Below are 22,813 nucleotides of genomic sequence, written 5' to 3' on the forward strand. Positions count from 1 at the left end.
CTCTGTGAGATGATTTCACAGAACACAAAGAAGTTTCTCAGAAAGCTTCTTTCTCTTTGTTATCGGAGGATATTTCCTTTGTCCCTATAGTCTTCAAAGGGATCCCAAATATCTGTTCTCAGATTCCACAGAAATAAGGCTAGCAAAGAGATCCACGAAATACAGAGGTAACTCTGTGAGATGAAATAACAGAACACTAAACAGATTCTCAGAAAGCTTCTTTCCAGATTTCATCTGAGGATATTTCCTTTTTCACCATAGCCCTCTAGGGGCTTCCAAATATCACTTTGCCAATTCCACAAGAACTGTCTTAGCGAAAGGCTTCTTGAAGGGAAAGCTGTAACTCTGTGAGCTGATTTCACAGAACACAAAGAAGTTTCTCAGAAAGCTTCTTTCTCTTTGTTATCAGAGGTTATTTCCTTTGGCCCTATAGTCTTCAAAGGGATCCGAAATATCTGTTCTCAGGTTCCACAGAAATAAGGCTAGCAAAGAGATCCACGAAATACAGATGTAACTCTGTGAGATGAATTAACAGAACACTAAGCAGTTTCCCAGAAAGCTTCTTTCCAGATTTCATCTGAGGATATTTTCTTTTTCACCATAGCCCTCTATGGGCTTCCAAATATCACTTTGCCAATTCCAGAAGAACTGTCTTAGTGAAAGGCTTCTTGAGGGGAAAGCTGTAACTTTCTGAGATGATTTCACAGAACACAAAGAAGTTTCTCAGAAAGCTTCTTTCTCTTTGTTATCGGAGGATATTACTTTGGCCCTATAGTCTTCAAAGAGATCCGAAATATCTGTTCTCAGATTCCACAGAAATAAGGCTAGCAAAGAGATCCACGAAATACAGATGTAACTCTGTGAGATGATTTAACAGAACACTAAGCAGTTTCTCAGAATGCTTCTTTCCAGATTGCATCTGAGGATATTTCCTTTTTCACCTACCCCTCTATGGGCTTCCAAATATCACTTTGCCGATTCCACAAGAACTGTCTTAGCGAAAGGCTTCTTGAGGGGAAAGCTGTAACTCTGTGAGATGATTTCACAGAACACTAAGAAGTTTCTCAGAAAACTTCTTTCTCTTTGTTATCGGAGGATATTTCCTTTGTCCCTATATTCTTCAAAGGTATCCGAAATATCTGTTCTCAGATTCCACAGAAATAAGGCTAGCAAAAAGATCCACGAAATACAGGTGTAACTCTGTGAGATGACTTAACAGAACACTAAACAGTTTCTCAGAAAGCTTCTTTCCAGATTTCATGTGAGGATATTTCCTTTTTCACCATAGCCCTCTAAGGGCTTCCCAATATCACTTTGCCAGTTCCACAAGAACTGTCTTAGTGAAAGGTTTCTTGAGCGGAAAGCTGTAACTCTGTGAGATGATTTCACAGAACACAAAGAAGTTTCTCAGAAAGCTTCTCTCTCTTTGTTTTCGGAGGATTTTTCCTTTGCCCGTATAGTCTTCAAAGGGATCCGAAATATCTGTTCTCAGATTCCACAGAAATAAGGCTAGCAAAGAGATCCACGAAATACAGAGGTAACTCTGTGAGATGAAAAAACAGAACACTAAGCAGTTTCTCAGAAAGCTTGTTTCTAGATTTCATCTGAGGATATTTCCTTTTTCACCATAGCCCTCTAGAGGTTTCCAAATATCACTTTGCCAATTCCACAAGAACTGTCTTAGCGAAAGGCTTCTTGAAGGGAAAGCTGTAACTCTGTGAGCTGATTTCACAGAACACAAAGAAGTTTCTCAGAAAGCTTCTTTCTCTTTGTTATCGGAGGATATTTCCTTTGGCCCTATATTCTTCAAAGGGATCCGATATATCTGTTCTCAGATTCCACAGAAGTAAGGCTAGCAAAGAGATCCACGAAATACAGATGTAACTCTGTGAGATGAATTAACAGAACACTAAGCAGTTTCCCAGAAAGCTTCTTTCCAGATTTCATCTGAGGATATTTCCTTTTTCACCGTAGCCCTCTAGGGGCTTCCAAATATCACCTTGCCAATTCCACAAGAACTGTCTTAGCGAAATGCTTCTTGAAGGGAAAGCTGTAACTCTGTGAGCTGATTTCACAGAACAAAAGAAGTTTCTCAGAAAGCTTCTTTCTCTTTGTTATCAGAGGATATTTCCCTTTGCCCTATAGTCTTCAAAGGGATCCGAAATATCTGTTCTCAGATTTCACAGAAATAAGGCTAGCAAAGAGATCCACGAAATACAGATGTAACTCTGTGAGATGAATTAACAGAACACTAAGCAGTTTCCCAGAAAGCTTCTTTCCAGATTTCATCTGAGGATATTTCCTTTTTCACCATAGCCCTCTATGGGCTTCCAAATATCACTTTGCCAATTCCACAAGAACTGTCTTAGTGAAAGGTTTCTTGAGGGGAAAGCTGTAACTTTCTGAGATGATTTCACAGAACACAAAGAAGTTTCTCAGAAAGCTTCTTTCTCTTTGTTATCGGAGGATATTACTTTGGCCCTATAGTCTTCAAAGGGATCCGAAATATCTGTTCTCAGATTCCACAGAAATAAGGCTAGCAAAGAGATCCACGAAATACAGATGTAACTCTGTGAGATGAATTAACAGAACACTAAGCAGATTCTCAGAAAGCTTCTTTCCAGATTTCTTCTGAGGATATTTCCTTTTTCACCATAGCCCTCTAAGGGCTTCCAAATATCACTTTGCCAATTCCACAAGAACTGTCTTAGTGAAAGGCTTCTTGAGGGGAAAGCTGTAACTCAGTGAGGTTATTTCACAGAACACAAAGAAGTTTCTCAGAAACCTTCTTTCTCTTTGTTATCGGAGGATATTTCCTTTGGCCCTATAGTCTTCAAAGGGATCCGAAATATCTGTTCTCAGATTCCACAGAAATAAGGCTAGCAAAGAGATCCACGAAATACAGAAGTAACTCAGTGAGATGAATTAAAAGAACACTAAACAGTTTCTCAGAAAGCTTCTTTCCAGATTGCATCTGAGGATATTTCCTTTTTCACCGTAGCCCTCTATGGGCTTCCAAATATCACTTTGCCAATTCCACAAGAACTGTCTTAGCGAAAGGCTTCTTGAGGGGAAAGCTGTAACTCTGTGAGATGATTTCACAGAACACAAAGAAGTTTCTCAGAAAACTTCTTTCTCTTTGTTATCGGAGGATATTTCCTTTGTCCCTATAGTCTTCAAAGGGATCCGAAATATCTGTTCTCAGATTCCACAGAAATAAGGCTAGCAAAGAGATCCACGAAATACAGAGGTAACTCTGTGAGATGAAATAACAGAACACTAAACAGTTTCTCAGAAAGCTTCTTTCCAGATTTCATCTGAGGATATTTCCTTTTTCACCATAGCCCTCTATGGGCTTCCAAATATCACTTTGCCAATTCCACAAGAACTGTCTTAGCGAAAGGCTTCTTGAAGGGAAAGCTGTAACTCTGTGACCTGATTTCACAGAACACAAAGAAGTTTCTCAGAAAGCTTCTTTCTCTTTGTTATCAGAGGATATTTCCTTTGGACCTATAGTCTTCAAAGGGATCCGAAATATCTGTTCTTAGATTCCACAGAAATAAGGCTAGCAAAGAGATCCACGAAATACAGATGTAACTCTGTGAGATGAATTACCAGAACACTAAGCAGTTTCCCAGAAAGCTTCTTTCCAGATTTCATCTGAGGCTATTTCCTTTTTCACCATAGACCTCTATGGGCTTCCAAATATCACTTTGCCAATTCCACAAGAACTGTCTTAGTGAAAGGCTTCTTGAGGGGAAAGCTGTAACTTTCTGAGATGATTTCACAGAACACAAAGAAGTTTCTCAGAAAGCTTCTTTCTCTTTGTTATCGGAGGGTATTACTTTGGCCCTATAGTCTTCAAAGGGATCCGAAATATCTGTTCTCAGATTCCACAGAAATAAGGCTAGCAAAGTGATCCACGAAATACAGATGTAACTCTGTGAGATGAATTAACAGAACACTAAGCACTTTCTCAGAAAGCTTCTTTCCAGATTTCATCTGAGGATATTTCCTTTTTCACCATAGCCCTCTATGGGCTTCCAAATATCACTTTGCCAATTCCACAAGAACTGTCTTAGCGAAAGGCTTCTTGAGGGGAAAGCTGTAACTCTGTGATATGATTTCACAGAACACAAAGAAGTTTCTCAGAAAGCTTCTTTCTCTTTGTTATCGGAGGATATTTCCTTTGGCCCTATAGTCTTCAAAGGGATCCGAAATATCTGTTCTCAGATTCCACAGAAATAAGGCTAGCAAAGAGATCCACGAAATACAGATGTAACTCTGTGAGATGAATTAACAGAACACTAAGCAGTTTCTCAGAAAGCTTCTTTCCAGATTGCATCTGAGGATATTTCCTTTTTCACCATAGCCCTCTATGGGCTTCCAAATATCACTTTGCCAATTCCACAAGACCTGTCTTAGCGAAAGGCTTCTTGAGGGGAAAGCTGTAACTCTGTGAGATGAATTCAAAGAACACAAAGAAGTATCTCAGAAAGCTTCTTTCTCTTTGTTATCGGAGGATATTTCCTCTGGCTCTATAGTCTTCAAAGAGATCCGAAATATCTGTTCTCAGATTCCACAGAAATAAGGCTAGCAAAGAGATCCACGAAATACAGAGGTAACTCTGTGAGATGAAATAACAGAACACTAAGCAGTTTCTCAGAAAGCTTCTTTCCAGATTTCATCTGAGGATATTTCCTTTTTCACCATAGCCCTCTAGGGGCTTCCAAATATCACTTTGCCAATTCCACAAGAACTGTCTTAGCGAAAGGCTTCTTGAAGGGAAAGCTGTAACTCTGTGAGCTGATTTCACAGAACACAAAGAAGTTTCTCAGAAAACTTCTTTCTCTTTGTTATCGGAGGATATTTCCTTTGTCCCTATAGTCTTCAAAGGGATCCGAAATATCTGTTCTCAGATTCCACAGAAATAAGGCTAGCAAAGAGATCCACGAAATACAGAGGTAACTCTGTGAGATGAAATAACAGAACACTAAGCAGTTTCTCAGAAAGCTTCTTTCCAGATTTCATCTGAGGATATTTCCTTTTTCACCATAGCCCTCTATGGGCTTCCAAATATCACTTTGCCAATTCCACAAGAACTGTCTTAGTGATAGGCTTCTTGAGGGGAAAGCTGTAACTTTCTGAGATGATTTCACAGAACACAAAGAAGTTTCTCAGAAAGCTTCTTTCTCTTTGTTATCGGAGGGTATTACTTTGGCCCTATAGTCTTCAAAGGGATCCGAAATATCTGTTCTCAGATTCCATAGAAATAAGGCTAGCAAAGAGATCCACGAAATACAGATGTAACTCTGTGAGATGAATTAACAGAACACTAAGCAGTTTCTCAGAAAGCTTCTTTACAGATTTCATCTGAGGATATTTCCTTTTTCACCATAGCCCTCCATGGGCTTCCAAATATCACTTTGCCAATTCCACAAGAACTGTCTTAGCGAAAGGCTTCTTGAGGGGAAAGCTGTAACTCTGTGAGATGATTTCACAGAACACAAAGAAGTTTCTCAGAAAGCTTCTTTCTCTTTGTTATCGGAGGATATTTCTTTGGACCTATAGTCTTCAAAGGGATCCGAAATATCTGTTCTCAGATTCCACAGAAATAAGGCTAGCAAAGAGATCCACGAAATACAGATGTAACTCTGTGAAATGAATTAACAGAACACTAAGCAGTTTCTCAGAAAGCTTCTTTCCAGATTTCATCTCAGGATATTTCCTTTTTCACCGTAGCCCTCTATGGGCTTCCAAATATCACTTTTCCAATTCCACAAGAACTGTCTTAGCGAAAGGCTTTTTGAGGGGAAAGCTGTAACTCTGTGAGATGATTTCACAGAACACAAAGAAGTTTCTCAGAAAGCTTCTTTCTCTTTGTTATCGGAGGATATTTCCTTTGGCCCTATAGTCTTCAAAGGGATCCGAAATATCTGTTCTCAAGTTCCACAGAAATAAGGCTAGCAAAGAGATCCACGAAATACAGATGTAACTCTGTGAGATGAAATAACAGAACACTAAGCAGCTTCTCAGAAAGCTTCTTTCCAGATTTCATCTGAGGATATTTCCTTTTTCACCATAGCCCTCTATGGGCTTCCAAATATCACTTTGCCAATTCCACAAGAACTGTCTTAGCGAAAGGCTTCCTGAGGGGAAAGCTGTAGCTCTGTGAGATGATTTCACAGAACACAAAGAAGTTTCTCAGAAAACTTCTTTCTCTTTGTTATCGGAGGATATTTCCTTTGTCCCTATATTCTTCAAAGGTATCCGAAATATCTGTTCTCAGATTCCACAGAAATAAGGCTAGCAAAGAGATCCACGAAATACAGGTGTAACTCTGTGAGATGATTTAACAGAACACTAAGCAGTTTCTCTGAAAACTTCTTTCCAGATTTCAACTGAGGATATTTCCTTTTTCACCATAGCCCTCTATGGGCTTCCAAATATCACTTTGCCGATTCCACAAGAACTGTCTTAGCGAAAGGCTTCTTGATGGGAAAGCTGTAACTCTGTGAGATGAATTCTCAGAACACAAAGAAGTATCTCAGAAAGCTTCTTTCTCTTTGTTATCGGAGCATATTTCCTTTGGCTCTATAGTCTTCAAAGAGATCCGAAATATCTGTTCTCAGATTCCACAGAAATAAGGCTAGCAAAGAGATCCACGAAATACAGATGTAACTCTGTGAGATGAATTAACAGAACACTAAGCAGTTTCTCAAAAACTTCTTTCCAGATTTCATCTGAGTATATTTCCTTTTTCACCATAGCCCTCTAAGGGCTTCCAAATATCACTTTGCCAATTCCACAAGAACTGTCTTAGTGAAAGGCTTCTTGAGGGGAAAGCTGTAACTCTGTGAGATGATTTCACAGAACACAAAGAAGTTTCTCAGAAAGCTTCTTTCTCTTTGTTTTCGGAGGATTTTTCCTTTGCCCCTATAGTCTTCAAAGGGATCCGAAATATCTGTTCTCAGATTCCACAGAAATAAGGCTAGCAAAGAGATCCACGAAATACAGAGGTAACTCTGTGAGATGAAATAACAGAACACTAAGCAGTTTCTCAGAAAGCTTCTTTCTAGATTTCATCTGAGGATATTTCCTTTTTCACCATAGCCCTCTAGGGGCTTCCAAATATCACTTTGCCAATTCCACAAGAACTGTCTTAGCGAAAGGCTTCTTGAAGGGAAAGCTGTAATTCTGTGAGCGGATTTCACAGAACACAAAGAAGTTACTCAGAAAGCTTCTTTCTGTTTGTTATCGGAGGATATTTCCTTTGGCCCTATAGTCTTCAAAGGGATCCGAAATATCTGTTCTCAGATTCCACAGAAATAAGGCTAGCAAAGAGATCCAGGAAATACAGATGTAACTCTGTGAGATGAATTAACAGAACACTAAGCAGTTTCCCAGAAAGCTTCTTTCCAGATTTCATCTGAGGATATTTCCTTTTTCACCATAGCCCTCTATGGGCTTCCAAATATCACTTTGCCAATTCCACAAGAACTGTCTTAATGAAAGGCTTCTTGAGGGGAAAGCTGTAATTTTCTGAGATGATTTCACAGAACACAAAGAAGTTTCTCAGAAAGCTTCTTTCTCTTTGTTTTCGGAGGATATTACTTTGGACCTGTAGTCTTCAAAGGGATCGGAAATATCTGTTCTCAGATTCCACAGAAATAACGCTAGCAAAGAGATCCACGAAATACAGAGGTAACTCTGTGAGATGAATTAAAAGAACACTAAACAGTTTCTCAGAAAGCTTCTTTCCAGATTGCATCTGAGGATATTTCTTTTTTCACCGTAGCCCTCTATGGGCTTCCAAATATCACTTTGCCAATTCCACAAGAACTGTCTTAGTGAAAGGCTTCTTGAGGGAAAAGCTGTAACTTTCTGAGATGATTTCACAGAACACAAAGAAGTTTCTCAGAAAGCTTCTTTCTCTTTGTTATCAGAGGATATTACTTTGGCCCTATAGTCTTCAAAGGGATCCGAAATATCTGTTCTCAGATTCCACAGAAATAAGGCTAGCAAAGAGATCCACGAAATACAGATGTAACTCTGTGAGATGAATTAACAGAACACTAAGCAGTTTCTCAGAAAGCTTCTTTCCAGATTTCATCTGAGGATATTTCCTTTTTCACCATAGCCCTCTAGGGGCTTCCAAATATCACTTTGCCAATTCCACAAGAACTGTCTTAGCGAAAGGCTTCTTGAGGGGAAAGCTGTAACTTTCTGAGATGATTTCACAGAACACAAAGAAGTTTCTCAGAAAGCTTCTTTCTCTTTGTTATCGGAGGATATTCCCTTTGGCCCTATAGTCTTCAAAGGGATCCGAAATATCTGTTCTCAGATTCCGCAGAAATAAGGCTAGCAAAGAGATCCACGAAATACAGATGTAACTCTGTGAGATGAATTAACAGAACACTAAGCAGTTTCTCGGAAAGCTTCTTTCCAGATTTCATCTGAGGATATTTCCTTTTTCACCATAGCCCTCTAGGGGCTTCCAAATATCACTTTGCCAATTCCACAAGAACTGTCTTAGCGAAAGGCTTCTTGAGGGGAAAGCTGTAACACTGTGAGCTGATTTCACAGAACACAAAGAAGTTTCTCAGAAAGCTTCTTTCTCTTTGTTATCAGAGGATATTTCCTTTTGCCCTATAGTCTTCAAAGGGATCCGAAATATCTGTTCTCAGATTCCACAGAAATAAGGCTAGCAAAGAGATCCACGAAATACAGAAGTAACTCTGTGAGATGAATTAACAGAACACTAAGCAGTTTCCCAGAAAGCTTCTTTCCAGATTTCATCTGAGGATATTTCCTTTTTCACCATAGCCCTCTATGGGCTTCCAAATATCACTTTGCCAATTCCACAAGAACTGTCTTAGTGAAAGGTTTCTTGAGGGGAAAGCTGTAACTTTCTGAGATGATTTCACAGAACACAAAGAAGTTTCTCAGAAAGCTTCTTTCTCTTTGTTATCGGAGGATATTACTTTGGACCTATAGTCTTCAAAGGGATCCGAAATATCTGTTCTCAGATTCCACAGAAATAAGGCTAGCAAAGACATCCACGAAATACAGATGTAACTCTGTGAGATGAATTAACAGAACAAAAAGCAGTTTCTCAGAAAGCTTCTTTCCAGATTTCATCTGAGGATATTTCCTTTTTCACCATACCCCTCTATGGGCTTCCAAATATCACTTTGCCAATTCCACAAGAACTGTCTTAGCGAAAGGCTTCTTGAGGGGAAAGCTGTAAATCTGTGAGATGATTTCACAGAACACTAAGAAGTTTCTCAGAAAGCTTCTTTCTCTTTGTTATCGGAGGATATTTCCTTTGGCCCTGTAGTCTTCAAAGGGATCCGAAATATCTGTTCTCAGATTCCACAGAAATAAGGCTAGCAAAGAGATCCACGAAATACAGATGTAACTCTGTGAGATGAATTAACAGAACACTAAGCAGTTTCTCAGAAAGCTTCTTTCCAGATTTCATCTGAGGATATTTCCTTTTTCACCATAGCCCTCTATGGGCTTACAAATATCACTTTGCCAATTCCACAAGAACTGTCTTAGCGAAAGGCTTCTTGAGGGGAAAGCTGTAACTCTGTGAGATGATTTCACAGAACACAAAGAAGTTTCTCAGAAACCTTCTTTCTCTTTGTTATCGGAGGATATTTCCTTTGGCCCTACAGTCTTCAAAGGGATCCGAAATATCTGTTCTCAGATTCCACAGAAATAAGGCTAGCAAAGAGATCCAGGAAATACAGATGTAACTCAGTGAGATGAATTAAAAGAACACTAAACAGTTTCTCAGAAAGCTTCTTTCCAGATTGCATCTGAGGATATTTCCTTTTTCACCGTAGCCCTCTATGGGCTTCCAAATATCACTTTGCCGATTCCACAAGAACTGTCTTAGCGAAAGGCTTCTTGATGGGAAAGCTGTAACTCTGTGAGATGAATTCTCAGAACACAAAGAAGTATCTCAGAAAGCTTCTTTCTCTTTGTTATCGGAGCATATTTCCTTTGGCTCTATAGTCTTCAAAGAGATCCGAAATATCTGTTCTCAGATTCCACAGAAATAAGGCTAGCAAAGAGATCCACGAAATACAGATGTAACTCTGTGAGATGAATTAACAGAACACTAAGCAGTTTCTCAAAAAGCTTCTTTCCAGATTTCATCTGAGTATATTTCCTTTTTCACCATAGCCCTCTAAGGGCTTCCAAATATCACTTTGCCAATTCCACAAGAACTGTCTTAGTGAAAGGCTTCTTGAGGGGAAAGCTGTAACTCTGTGAGATGATTTCACAGAACACAAAGAAGTTTCTCAGAAAGCTTCTTTCTCTTTGTTTTCGGAGGATTTTTCCTTTGCCCCTATAGTCTTCAAAGGGATCCGAAATATCTGTTCTCAGATTCCACAGAAATAAGGCTAGCAAAGAGATCCACGAAATACAGAGGTAACTCTGTGAGATGAAATAACAGAACACTAAGCAGTTTCTCAGAAAGCTTCTTTCTAGATTTCATCTGAGGATATTTCCTTTTTCACCATAGCCCTCTAGGGGCTTCCAAATATCACTTTCCCAATTCCACAAGAACTGTCTTAGCGAAAGGCTTCTTGAAGGGAAAGCTGTAATTCTGTGAGCGGATTTCACAGAACACAAAGAAGTTACTCAGAAAGCTTCTTTCTCTTTGTTATCGGAGGATATTTCCTTTGGCCCTATAGTCTTCAAAGGGATCCGAAATATCTGTTCTCAGATTCCACAGAAATAAGGCTAGCAAAGAGATCCAGGAAATACAGATGTAACTCTGTGAGATGAATTAACAGAACACTAAGCAGTTTCCCAGAAAGCTTCTTTCCAGATTTCATCTGAGGATATTTCCTTTTTCACCATAGCCCTCTATGGGCTTCCAAATATCACTTTGCCAATTCCACAAGAACTGTCTTAGTGAAAGGCTTCTTGAGGGGAAAGCTGTAATTTTCTGAGATGATTTCACAGAACACAAAGAAGTTTCTCAGAAAGCTTCTTTGTCTTTGTTATCGGAGGATATTACTTTGGCCCTATAGTCTTCAAAGGGATCCGAAATATCTGTTCTCAGATTCCACAGAAATAAGGCTAGCAAAGAGATCCACGAAATACAGATGTAACTCTGTGAGATGAATTAACAGAACAATAAGGAGTTTCTAAGAAAGCTTCTTTCCAGATTTCATCTGAGGATATTTCCTTTTTCACCATAGCCCTCTATGGGCTTCCAAATATCACTTTGCCAATTCCACAAGAACTGTCTTAGCGAAAGGCTTCTTGAGGGGAAAGCTGTAACTCTGTGAGATGATTTCACAGAACACAAAGAAGTTTCTCTGAAAGCTTCTTTCTCTTTGTTATCGGAGGATATTTCCTTTGTCCCTATAGTCTTCAAAGGGATCCGAAATATCTGTTCTCAGATTCCACAGAAATAAGGCTAGCAAAGAGATCCACGAAATACAGATGTAACTCTGTGAGATGAATTAACAGAACACTAAGCAGTTTCTCAGAAAGCTTCTTTCCAGATTGCATCTGAGGATATTTCCTTTTCCACCATAGCCCTCTATGGGCTTCCAAATATCACCTTGCCAATTCCACAAGAACTGTCTTAGCGAAAGGCTTCTTGAGGGGAAAGCTGTAACTCTGTGAGATGAATTCACAGAACACAAAGAAGTATCTCAGAAAGCTTCTTTCCCTTTGTTATCGGAGGATATTTCCTTTGGCTCTATAGTCTTCAAAGAGATCCGAAATATCTGTTCTCAGATTCCACAGAAATAAGGCTAGCAAAGAGATCCACGAAATACAGATGTAACTCGGTGAGATGAATTAACAGAACACTAAGCAGATTCTCAGAAAGCTTCTTTCCAGATTTCATTTGAGGATATTTCCTTTTTCACCATAGCCCTCTAAGGGCTTCCAAATATCACTTTGCCAATTCCACAAGAACTGTCTTAGTGAAAGGCTTCTTGAGGGGAAAGCTGTAACTGTGTGAGATTATTTCACAGAACACAAAGAAGTTTCTCAGAAAGCTTCTTTCTCTTTGTTTTCGGAGGATATTACTTTGGACCTATAGTCTTCAAAGGGATCGGAAATATCTGTTCTCAGATTCCACAGAAATAACGCTAGCAAAGAGATCCACGAAATACAGATGTAACTCAGTGAGATGAATTAAAAGAACACTAAACAGTTTCTCAGAAAGCTTCTTTCCAGATTGCATCTGAGGATATTTCCTTTTTCACCGTAGCCCTCTATGGGCTTCCAAATATCACTTTGCCAATTCCACAAGAACTGTCTTAGTGAAAGGCTTCTTGAGGGAAATGCTGTAACTTTCTGAGATGATTTCACAGAACACAAAGAAGTTTCTCAGAAAGCTTCTTTCTCTTTGTTATCAGAGGATATTACTTTGGCCCTATAGTCTTCAAAGGGATCCGAAATATCTGTTCTCAGATTCCACAGAAATAAGGCTAGCAAAGAGATCCACGAAATACAGATGTAACTCTGTGAGATGAATTAACAGAACACTAAGCAGTTTCTCAGAAAGCTTCTTTACAGATTTCATCTGAGGATATTTCCTTTTTCACCATAGCCCTCTATGGGCTTCCAAATATCACTTTGCCAATTCCACAAGAACTGTCTTAGCGAAAGGCTTCTTGAGGGGAAAGCTGTAACTCTGTGAGATGATTTCACAGAACACAAAGAAGTTTCTCAGAAAGCTTCTTTCTCTTTGTTATCGGAGGATATTTCTTTGGCCCTATAGTCTTCAAAGGGATCCGAAATATCTGTTCTCAGATTCCACAGAAATAAGGCTAGCAAAGAGATCCACGAAATACAGGTGTAACTCTGTGAGATGACTTAACAGAACACTAAGCAGTTTCTCAGAAAGCTTCTTTCCAGATTTCATCTGAGGATATTTCCTTTTTCACCATAGCCCTCTAGGGGCTTCCAAATATTACTTTGCCAATTTCACAAGAACTGTCTTAGCGAAAGGCTTCTTGAGGGGAAAGCTGTAACTTTCTGAGACGATTTCACAGAACACAAAGAAGTTTCTCAGAAAGCTTCTTTCTATTTGTTATCGGAGGATATTTCCTTTGGCCCTATAGTCTTCAAAGGGATCCGAAATATCTGTTCTCAGATTCCGCAGAAATAAGGCTAGCAAAGAGATCCACGAAATACAGATGTAACTCTGTGAGATGAATTAACAGAACACTAAGCAGTTTCTCGGAAAGCTTCTTTCCAGATTTCATCTGAGGATATTTCCTTTTTCACCATAGCCCTCTATGGGCTTCCAAATATCACTTTGCCAATTCCACAAGAACTGTCTTAGCGAAAGGCTTCTTGAGGGGAAAGCTGTAACACTGTGAGCTGATTTCACAGAACACAAAGAAGTTTCTCAGAAAGCTTCTTTCTCTTTGTTATCAGAGGATATTTCCTTTTGCCCTATAGTCTTCAAAGGGATCCGAAATATCTGTTCTCAGATTCCACAGAAATAAGCCTAGCAAAGAGATCCACGAAATACAGAAGTAACTCTGTGAGATGAATTAACAGAACACTAAGCAGTTACCCAGAAAGCTTCTTTCCAGATTTCATCTGAGGATATTTCCTTTTTCACCATAGCCCTCTATGGGCTTCCAAATATCACTTTGCCAATTCCACAAGAACTGTCTTAGTGAAAGGTTTCTTGAGGGGAAAGCTGTAACTTTCTGAGATGATTTCACAGAACACAAAGAAGTTTCTAGGAAAGCTTCTTTCTCTTTGTTATCGGAGGATATTACTTTGGACCTATAGTCTTCAAAGGGATCCGAAATATCTGTTCTCAGATTCCACAGAAATAAGGCTAGCAAAGACATCCACGAAATACAGATGTAACTCTGTGAGATGAATTAACAGAACAAAAAGCAGTTTCTCAGAAAGCTTCTTTCCAGATTTCATCTGAGGATATTTCCTTTTTCACCATACCCCTCTATGGGCTTCCAAATATCACTTTGCCAATTCCACAAGAACTGTCTTAGCGAAAGGCTTCTTGAGGGGAAAGCTGTAAATCTGTGAGATGATTTCACAGAACACTAAGAAGTTTCTCAGAAAGCTTCTTTCTCTTTGTTATCGGAGGATATTTCCTTTGGCCCTATAGTCTTCAAAGGGATCCGAAATATCTGTTCTCAGATTCCACAGAAATAAGGCTAGCAAAGAGATCCACGAAATACAGATGTAACTCTGTGAGATGAATTAACAGAACACTAAGCAGTTTCTCAGAAAGCTTCTTTCCAGATTTCATCTGAGGATATTTCCTTTTTCACCATAGCCCTCTATGGGCTTACAAATATCACTTTGCCAATTCCACAAGAACTGTCTTAGCGAAAGGCTTCTTGAGGGGAAAGCTGTAACTCTGTGAGATGATTTCACAGAACACAAAGAAGTTTCTCAGAAACCTTCTTTCTCTTTGTTATCGGAGGATATTTCCTTTGGCCCTACAGTCTTCAAAGGGATCCGAAATATCTGTTCTCAGATTCCACAGAAATAAGGCTAGCAAAGAGATCCAGGAAATACAGATGTAACTCAGTGAGATGAATTAAAAGAACACTAAACAGTTTCTCAGAAAGCTTCTTTCCAGATTGCATCTGAGGATATTTCCTTTTTCACCGTAGCCCTCTATGGGCTTCCAAATATCACTTTGCCGATTCCACAAGAACTGTCTTAGCGAAAGGCTTCTTGATGGGAAAGCTGTAACTCTGTGAGATGAATTCTCAGAACACAAAGAAGTATCTCAGAAAGCTTCTTTCTCTTTGTTATCGGAGCATATTTCCTTTGGCTCTATAGTCTTCAAAGAGATCCGAAATATCTGTTCTCAGATTCCACAGAAATAAGGCTAGCAAAGAGATCCACGAAATACAGATGTAACTCTGTGAGATGAATTAACAGAACACTAAGCAGTTTCTGAAAAAGCTTCTTTCCAGATTTCATCTGAGTATATTTACTTTTTCACCATAGCCCTCTAAGGGCTTCCAAATATCACTTTGCCAATTCCACAAGAACTGTCTTAGTGAAAGGCTTCTTGAGGGGAAAGCTGTAACTCTGTGAGATGATTTCACAGAACACAAAGAAGTTTCTCAGAAAGCTTCTTTCTCTTTGTTTTCTGAGGATTTTTCCTTTGCCCCTATAGTCTTCAAAGGGATCCGAAATATCTGTTCTCAGATTCCACAGAAATAAGGCTAGCAAAGAGATCCACGAAATACAGAGGTAACTCTGTGAGATGAAATAACAGAACACTAAGCAGTTTCTCAGAAAGCTTCTTTCTAGATTTCATCTGAGGATATTTCCTTTTTCACCATAGCCCTCTAGGGGCTTCCAAATATCACTTTGCCAATTCCACAAGAACTGTCTTAGCGAAAGGCTTCTTGAAGGGAAAGCTGTAATTCTGTGAGCGGATTTCACAGAACACAAAGAAGTTACTCAGAAAGCTTCTTTCTGTTTGTTATCGGAGGATATTTCCTTTGGCCCTATAGTCTTCAAAGGGATCCGAAATATCTGTTCTCAGATTCCACAGAAATAAGGCTAGCAAAGAGATCCAGGAAATACAGATGTAACTCTGTGAGATGAATTAACAGAACACTAAGCAGTTTCCCAGAAAGCTTCTTTCCAGATTTCATCTGAGGATATTTCCTTTTTCACCATAGCCCTCTATGGGCTTCCAAATATCACTTTGCCAATTCCACAAGAACTGTCTTAGTGAAAGGATTCTTGAGGGGAAAGCTGTAATTTTCTGAGATGATTTCACAGAACACAAAGAAGTTTCTCAGAAAGCTTCTTTCTCTTTGTTATCGGAGGATATTACTTTGGCCCTATAGTCTTCAAAGGGATCCGAAATATCTGTTATCAGATTCCACAGAAATAAGGCTAGCAAAGAGATCCACGAAATACAGAGGTAACTCTGTGAGATGAATTAACAGAACAATAAGGAGTTTCTAAGAAAGCTTCTTTCCAGATTTCATCTGAGGATATTTCCTTTTTCACCATAGCCCTCTATGGGCTTCCAAATATCACTTTGCCAATTCCACAAGAACTGTCTTAGCGAAAGGCTTCTTGAGGGGAAAGCTGTAACTCTGTGAGATGATTTCACAGAACACAAAGAAGTTTCTCAGAAAGCTTCTTTCTCTTTGTTATCGGAGGATATTTCCTTTGGCCCTATAGTCTTCAAAGGGATCCGAAATATCTGTTCTCAGATTCCACAGAAATAAGTCTAGCAAAGAGAGCCCCGAAATACAGATGTAACTCTGTGAGTGGAAGTCTCAGAACACTAAGCGGTTTCTCAGAAAGCTTCTTTCCAGATTTCATCTCAGGATATTTCCTTTTTCACCATAGCCCTCTATGGGCTTCCAAATATAAGCTTGCCAATTCCACAAGAACTGTCTTAGCGAAAGGCTTCTTGAGGGGAAAGCTGTAACTCTGTGAGATGAATTCACAGAACACAAAGAAGTATCTCAGAAAGCTTCTTTCTCTTTGTTATCGGAGGATATTTCCTTTGGCTCTATAGTCTTCAAAGAGATCCGAAATATCTGTTCTCAGATTCCACAGAAATAAGGCTAGCAAAGAGATCCACGAAATACAGATGTAACTCTGTGAGATGAATTAACAGAACACTAAGCAGATTCTCAGAAAGCTTCTTTCCAGATTTCATTTGAGGATATTTCCTTTTTCACCATAGCCCTCTAAGGGATTCCAAATATCACTTTGCCAATTCCACAAGAACTGTCTTAGTGAAAGGCTTCTTGAGGGGAAAGCTGTAATTGTGTGAGATTATTTCACAGAACACAAAGAAGTTTCTCAGAAAGCTTCTTTCTCTTTGTTTTCGGAGGATATTACTTTGGACCTATAGTCTTCAAAGGATCGGAAATATCTGTTCTCAGATTCCACAGAAATAACGCTAGCAAAGAGATCCACGAAATACAGATGTAACTCAGTGAGATAAATTAAAAGAACACTAAACAGTTTCTCAGAAAGCTTCTTTCCAGATTGCATCTGAGGATATTTCTTTTTTCACCGTAGCCCTCTATGGGCTTCCAAATATCACTTTGCCAATTCCACAAGAACTGTCTTAGTGAAAGGCTTCTTGAGGGAAAAGCTGTAACTTTCTGAGATGATTTCACAGAACACAAAGAAGATTCTCAGAAAGCTTCTTTCTCTTTGTTATCAGAGGATATTACTTTGGCCCTATAGTCTTCAAAGGGATCCGAAATATCTGTTCTCAGATTCCACAGAAATAAGGCTAGCAAAGTGATCCACGAAATACAGATGTAACTCTGTGAGATGAATTAACAGAACACTAAGCAGTTTCTCAGAAAGCTTCTTTACAGATTTCATCTGAGGATATTTCCTTTTTCACCATAGCCCTCTATGGGCTTCCAAATATCACTTTGCCAATTCCACAAGAACTGTCTTAGCAAAAGGCTTCTTGAAGGGAAAGCTGTAACTCTGTGAGATGATTTCACAGAACACAAAGAAGTTTCTCAGAAAGCTTCTTTCTCTTTGTTATCGGAGGATATTTCTTTGGCCCTATAGTCTTCAAAGGGATCCGAAATATCTGTTCTCAGATTCCACAGAAATAAGGCTAGCAAAGAGATCCACGAAATACAGGTGTAACTCTGTGAGATGACTTAACAGAACACTAAGCAGTTTCTCAGAAAGCTTCTTTCCAGATTTCATCTGAGGATATTTCCTTTTTCACCATAGCCCTCTAGGGGCTTCCAAATATCACTTTGCCAATTCCACAAGAACTGTCTTAGCGAAAGGCTTCTTGAGGGGAAAGCTGAAACTTTCTGAGATGATTTCACAGAACACAAAGAAGTTTCTCAGAAAGCTTCTTTCTCTTTGTTATCGGAGGATATTTCCTTTGGCCCTATAGTCTTCAAAGGGATCCGAAATATCTGTTCTCAGATTCCGCAGAAATAAGGCTAGCAAAGAGATCCACGAAATACAGATGTAACTCTGTGAGATGAATTAACAGAACACTAAGCAGTTTCTCGGAAAGCTTCTTTCCAGATTTCATCTGAGGATATTTCCTTTTTCACCATAGCCCTCTATGGGCTTCCAAATATCACTTTGCCAATTCCACAAGAACTGTCTTAGCGAAAGGCTTCTTGAGGGGAAAGCTGTAACACTGTGAGCTGATTTCACAGAACACAAAGAAGTTTCTCAGAAAGCTTCTTTCTCTTTGTTATCAGAGGATATTTCCTTTTGCCCTATAGTCTTCAAAGGGATCCGAAATATCTGTTCTCAGATTCCACAGAAATAAGCCTAGCAAAGAGATCCACGAAATACAGAAGTAACTCTGTGAGATGAATTAACAGAACACTAAGCAGTTTCCCAGAAAGCTTCTTTCCAGATTTCATCTGAGGATATTTCCTTTTTCACCATAGCCCTCTATGGGCTTCCAAATATCACTTTGCCAATTCCACAAGAACTGTCTTAGTGAAAGGTTTCTTGAGGGGAAAGCTGTAACTTTCTGAGATGATTTCACAGAACACAAAGAAGTTTCTCAGAAAGCTTCTTTCTCTTTGTTATCGGAGGATATTACTTTGGACCTATAGTCTTCAAAGGGATCCGAAATATCTGTTCTCAGATTCCACAGAAATAAGGCTAGCAAAGACATCCACGAAATACAGATGTAACTCTGTGAGATGAATTAACAGAACAAAAAGCAGTTTCTCAGAAAGCTTCTTTCCAGATTTCATCTGAGGATATTTCCTTTTTCACCATACCCCTCTATGGGCTTCCAAATATCACTTTGCCAATTCCACAAGAACTGTCTTAGTGAAAGGCTTCTTGAGGGGAAAGCTGTAAATCTGTGAGATGATTTCACAGAACACTAAGAAGTTTCTCAGAAAGCTTCTTTCTCTTTGTTATCGGAGGATATTTCCTTTGGCCCTATAGTCTTCAAAGGGATCCGAAATATCTGTTCTCAGATTCCACAGAAATAAGGCTTGCAAAGAGATCCACGAAATACAGATGTAACTCTGTGAGATGAATTAACAGAACACTAAGCAGTTTCTCAGAAAGCTTCTTTCCAGATTTCATCTGAGGATATTTCCTTTTTCACCATAGCCCTCTATGGGCTTCCAAATATCACTTTGCCAATTCCACAAGAACTGTCTTAGCGAAAGGCTTCTTGAGGGGAAAGCTGTAACTCTGTGAGATGATTTCACAGAACACAAAGAAGTTTCTCAGAAACCTTCTTTCTCTTTGTTATCGGAGGATATTTCCTTTGGCCCTACAGTCTTCAAAGGGATCCGAAATATCTGTTCTCAGATTCCACAGAAATAAGGCTAGCAAAGAGATCCAGGAAATACAGATGTAACTCAGTGAGATGAATTAAAAGAACACTAAACAGTTTCTCAGAAAGCTTCTTTCCAGATTGCATCTGAGGATATTTCCTTTTTCACCGTAGCCCTCTATGGGCTTCCAAATATCACTTTGCCGATTCCACAAGAACTGTCTTAGCGAAAGGCTTCTTGATGGGAAAGCTGTAACTCTGTGAGATGAATTCTCAGAACACAAAGAAGTATCTCAGAAAGCTTCTTTCTCTTTGTTATCGGAGCATATTTCCTTTGGCTCTATAGTCTTCAAAGAGATCCGAAATATCTGTTCTCAGATTCCACAGAAATAAGGCTAGCAAAGAGATCCACGAAATACAGATGTAACTCTGTGAGATGAAGTAACAGAACACTAAGCAGTTTCTCAAAAAGCTTCTTTCCAGATTTCATCTGAGTATATTTCCTTTTTCACCATAGCCCTCTAAGGGCTTCCAAATATCACTTTGCCAATTCCACAAGAACTGTCTTAGTGAAAGGCTTCTTGAGGGGAAAGCTGTAACTCTGTGAGATGATTTCACAGAACACAAAGAAGTTTCTCAGAAAGCTTCTTTCTCTTTGTTTTCGGAGGATTTTTCCTTTGCCCCTATAGTCTTCAAAGGGATCCGAAATATCTGTTCTCAGATTCCACAGAAATAAGGCTAGCAAAGAGATCCACGAAATACAGAGGTAACTCTGTGAGATGAAATAACAGAACACTAAGCAGTTTCTCAGAAAGCTTCTTTCTAGATTTCATCTGAGGATATTTCCTTTTTCACCATAGCCCTCTAGGGGCTTCCAAATATCACTTTGCCAATTCCACAAGAACTGTCTTAGCGAAAGGCTTCTTGAAGGGAAAGCTGTAATTCTGTGAGCGGATTTCACAGAACACAAAGAAGTTACTCAGAAAGCTTCTTTCTGTTTGTTATCGGAGGATATTTCCTTTGGCCCTATAGTCTTCAAAGGGATCCGAAATATCTGTTCTCAGATTCCACAGAAATAAGGCTAGCAAAGAGATCCAGGAAATACAGATGTAACTCTGTGAGATGAATTAACAGAACACTAAGCAGTTTCCCAGAAAGCTTCTTTCCAGATTTCATCTGAGGATATTTCCTTTTTCACCATAGCCCTCTATGGGCTTCCAAATATCACTTTGCCAATTCCACAAGAACTGTCTTAGTGAAAGGCTTCTTGAGGGGAAAGCTGTAATTTTCTGAGATGATTTCACAGAACACAAAGAAGTTTCTCAGAAAGCTTCTTTCTCTTTGTTATCGGAGGATATTACTTTGGCCCTATAGTCTTCAAAGGGATCCGAAATATCTGTTCTCAGATTCCACAGAAATAAGGCTAGCAAAGAGATCCACGAAATACAGAGGTAACTCTGTGAGATGAATTAACAGAACAATAAGGAGTTTCTAAGAAAGCTTCTTTCCAGATTTCATCTGAGGATATTTCCTTTTTCACCGTAGCCCTCTATGGGCTTCCAAATATCACTTTGCCAATTCCACAAGAACTGTCTTAGCGAAAGGCTTCTTGAGGGGAAAGCTGTAACTCTGTGAGATGATTTCACAGTACACAAAGAAGTTTCTCAGAAAGCTTCTTTCTCTTTGTTATCAGAGGATATTACTTTGGCCCTATAGTCTTCAAAGGGATCCGAAATATCTGTTCTCAGATTCCACAGAAATAAGGCTAGCAAAGAGATCCACGAAATACAGATGTAACTCTGTGAGATGAATTAACAGAACACTAAGCAGATTCTCAGAAAGCCTCTTTCCAGATTTCATTTGAGGATATTTCCTTTTTCACCATAGCCCTCTAAGGGCTTCCAAATATCACTTTGCCAATTCCACAAGAACAATCTTAGTGAAAGGCTTCTTGAGGGGAAAGCTGTAATTGTGTGAGATTATTTCACAGAACACAAAGAAGTTTCTCAGAAAGCTTCTTTCTCTTTGTTTTCGGAGGATATTACTTTGGACCTATAGTCTTCAAAGGGATCGGAAATATCTGTTCTCAGATTCCACATAAATAACGCTAGCAAAGAGATCCACGAAATACAGATGTAACTCAGTGAGATGAATTAAAAGAACACTAAACAGTTTCTCAGAAAGCTTCTTTCCAGATTGCATCTGAGGATATTTCTTTTTTCACCGTAGCCCTCTATGGGCTTCCAAATATCACTTTGCCAATTCCACAAGAACTGTCTTAGTGAAAGGCTTCTTGAGGGAAAAGCTGTAACTTTCTGAGATGATTTCACAGAACACAAAGAAGTTTCTCAGAAAGCTTCTTTCTCTTTGTTATCAGAGGATATTACTTTGGCCCTATAGTCTTCAAAGGGATCCGAAATATCTGTTCTCAGATTCCACAGAAATAAGGCTAGCAAAGAGATCCACGAAATACAGATGTAACTCTGTGAGATGAATTAACAGAACACTAAGCAGTTTCTCAGAAAGCTTCTTTACAGATTTCATCTGAGGATATTTCCTTTTTCACCATAGCCCTCTATGGGCTTCCAAATATCACTTTGCCAATTCCACAAGAACTGTCTTAGCGAAAGGCTTCTTGAGGGGAAAGCTGTAACTCTGTGAGATGATTTCACAGAACACAAAGAAGTTTCTCAGAAAGCTTCTTTCTCTTTGTTATAGGAGGATATTTCTTAGGCCCTATAGTCTTCAAAGGGATCCGAAATATCTGTTCTCAGATTCCACAGAAATAAGGCTAGCAAAGAGATCCACGAAATACAGGTGTAACTCTGTGAGATGACTTAACAGAACACTAAGCAGTTTCTCAGAAAGCTTCTTTCCAGATTTCATCTGAGGATATTTCCTTTTTCACCATAGCCCTCTAGGGGCTTCCAAATATCACTTTGCCAATTCCACAAGAACTGTCTTAGCGAAAGGCTTCTTGAGGGGAAAGCTGTAACTTTCTGAGATGATTTCACAGAACACAAAGAAGTTTCTCAGAAAGCTTCTTTCTCTTTGTTATCGGAGGATATTTCCTTTGGCCCTATAGTCTTCAAAGGGATCCGAAATATCTGTTCTCAGATTCCGCAGAAATAAGGCTAGCAAAGAGATCCACGAAATACAGATGTAACTCTGTGAGATGAATTAACAGAACACTAAGCAGTTTCTCGGAAAGCTTCTTTCCAGATTTCATCTGAGGATATTTCCTTTTTCACCATAGCCCTCTATGGGCTTCCAAATATCACTTTGCCAATTCCACAAGAACTGTCTTAGCGAAAGGCTTCTTGAGGGGAAAGCTGTAACACTGTGAGCTGATTTCACAGAACACAAAGAAGTTTCTCAGAAAGCTTCTTTCTCTTTGTTATCAGAGGATATTTCCTTTTGCCCTATAGTCTTCAAAGGGATCCGAAATATCTGTTCTCAGATTCCACAGAAATAAGCCTAGCAAAGAGATCCACGAAATACAGAAGTAACTCTGTGAGATGAATTAACAGAACACTAAGC

The sequence above is a fragment of the Macaca fascicularis genome, chromosome 5 (genome assembly GCF_037993035.2).
Source record: "Macaca fascicularis isolate 582-1 chromosome 5, T2T-MFA8v1.1".
Lineage (NCBI taxonomy): Eukaryota > Metazoa > Chordata > Mammalia > Primates > Cercopithecidae > Macaca > Macaca fascicularis.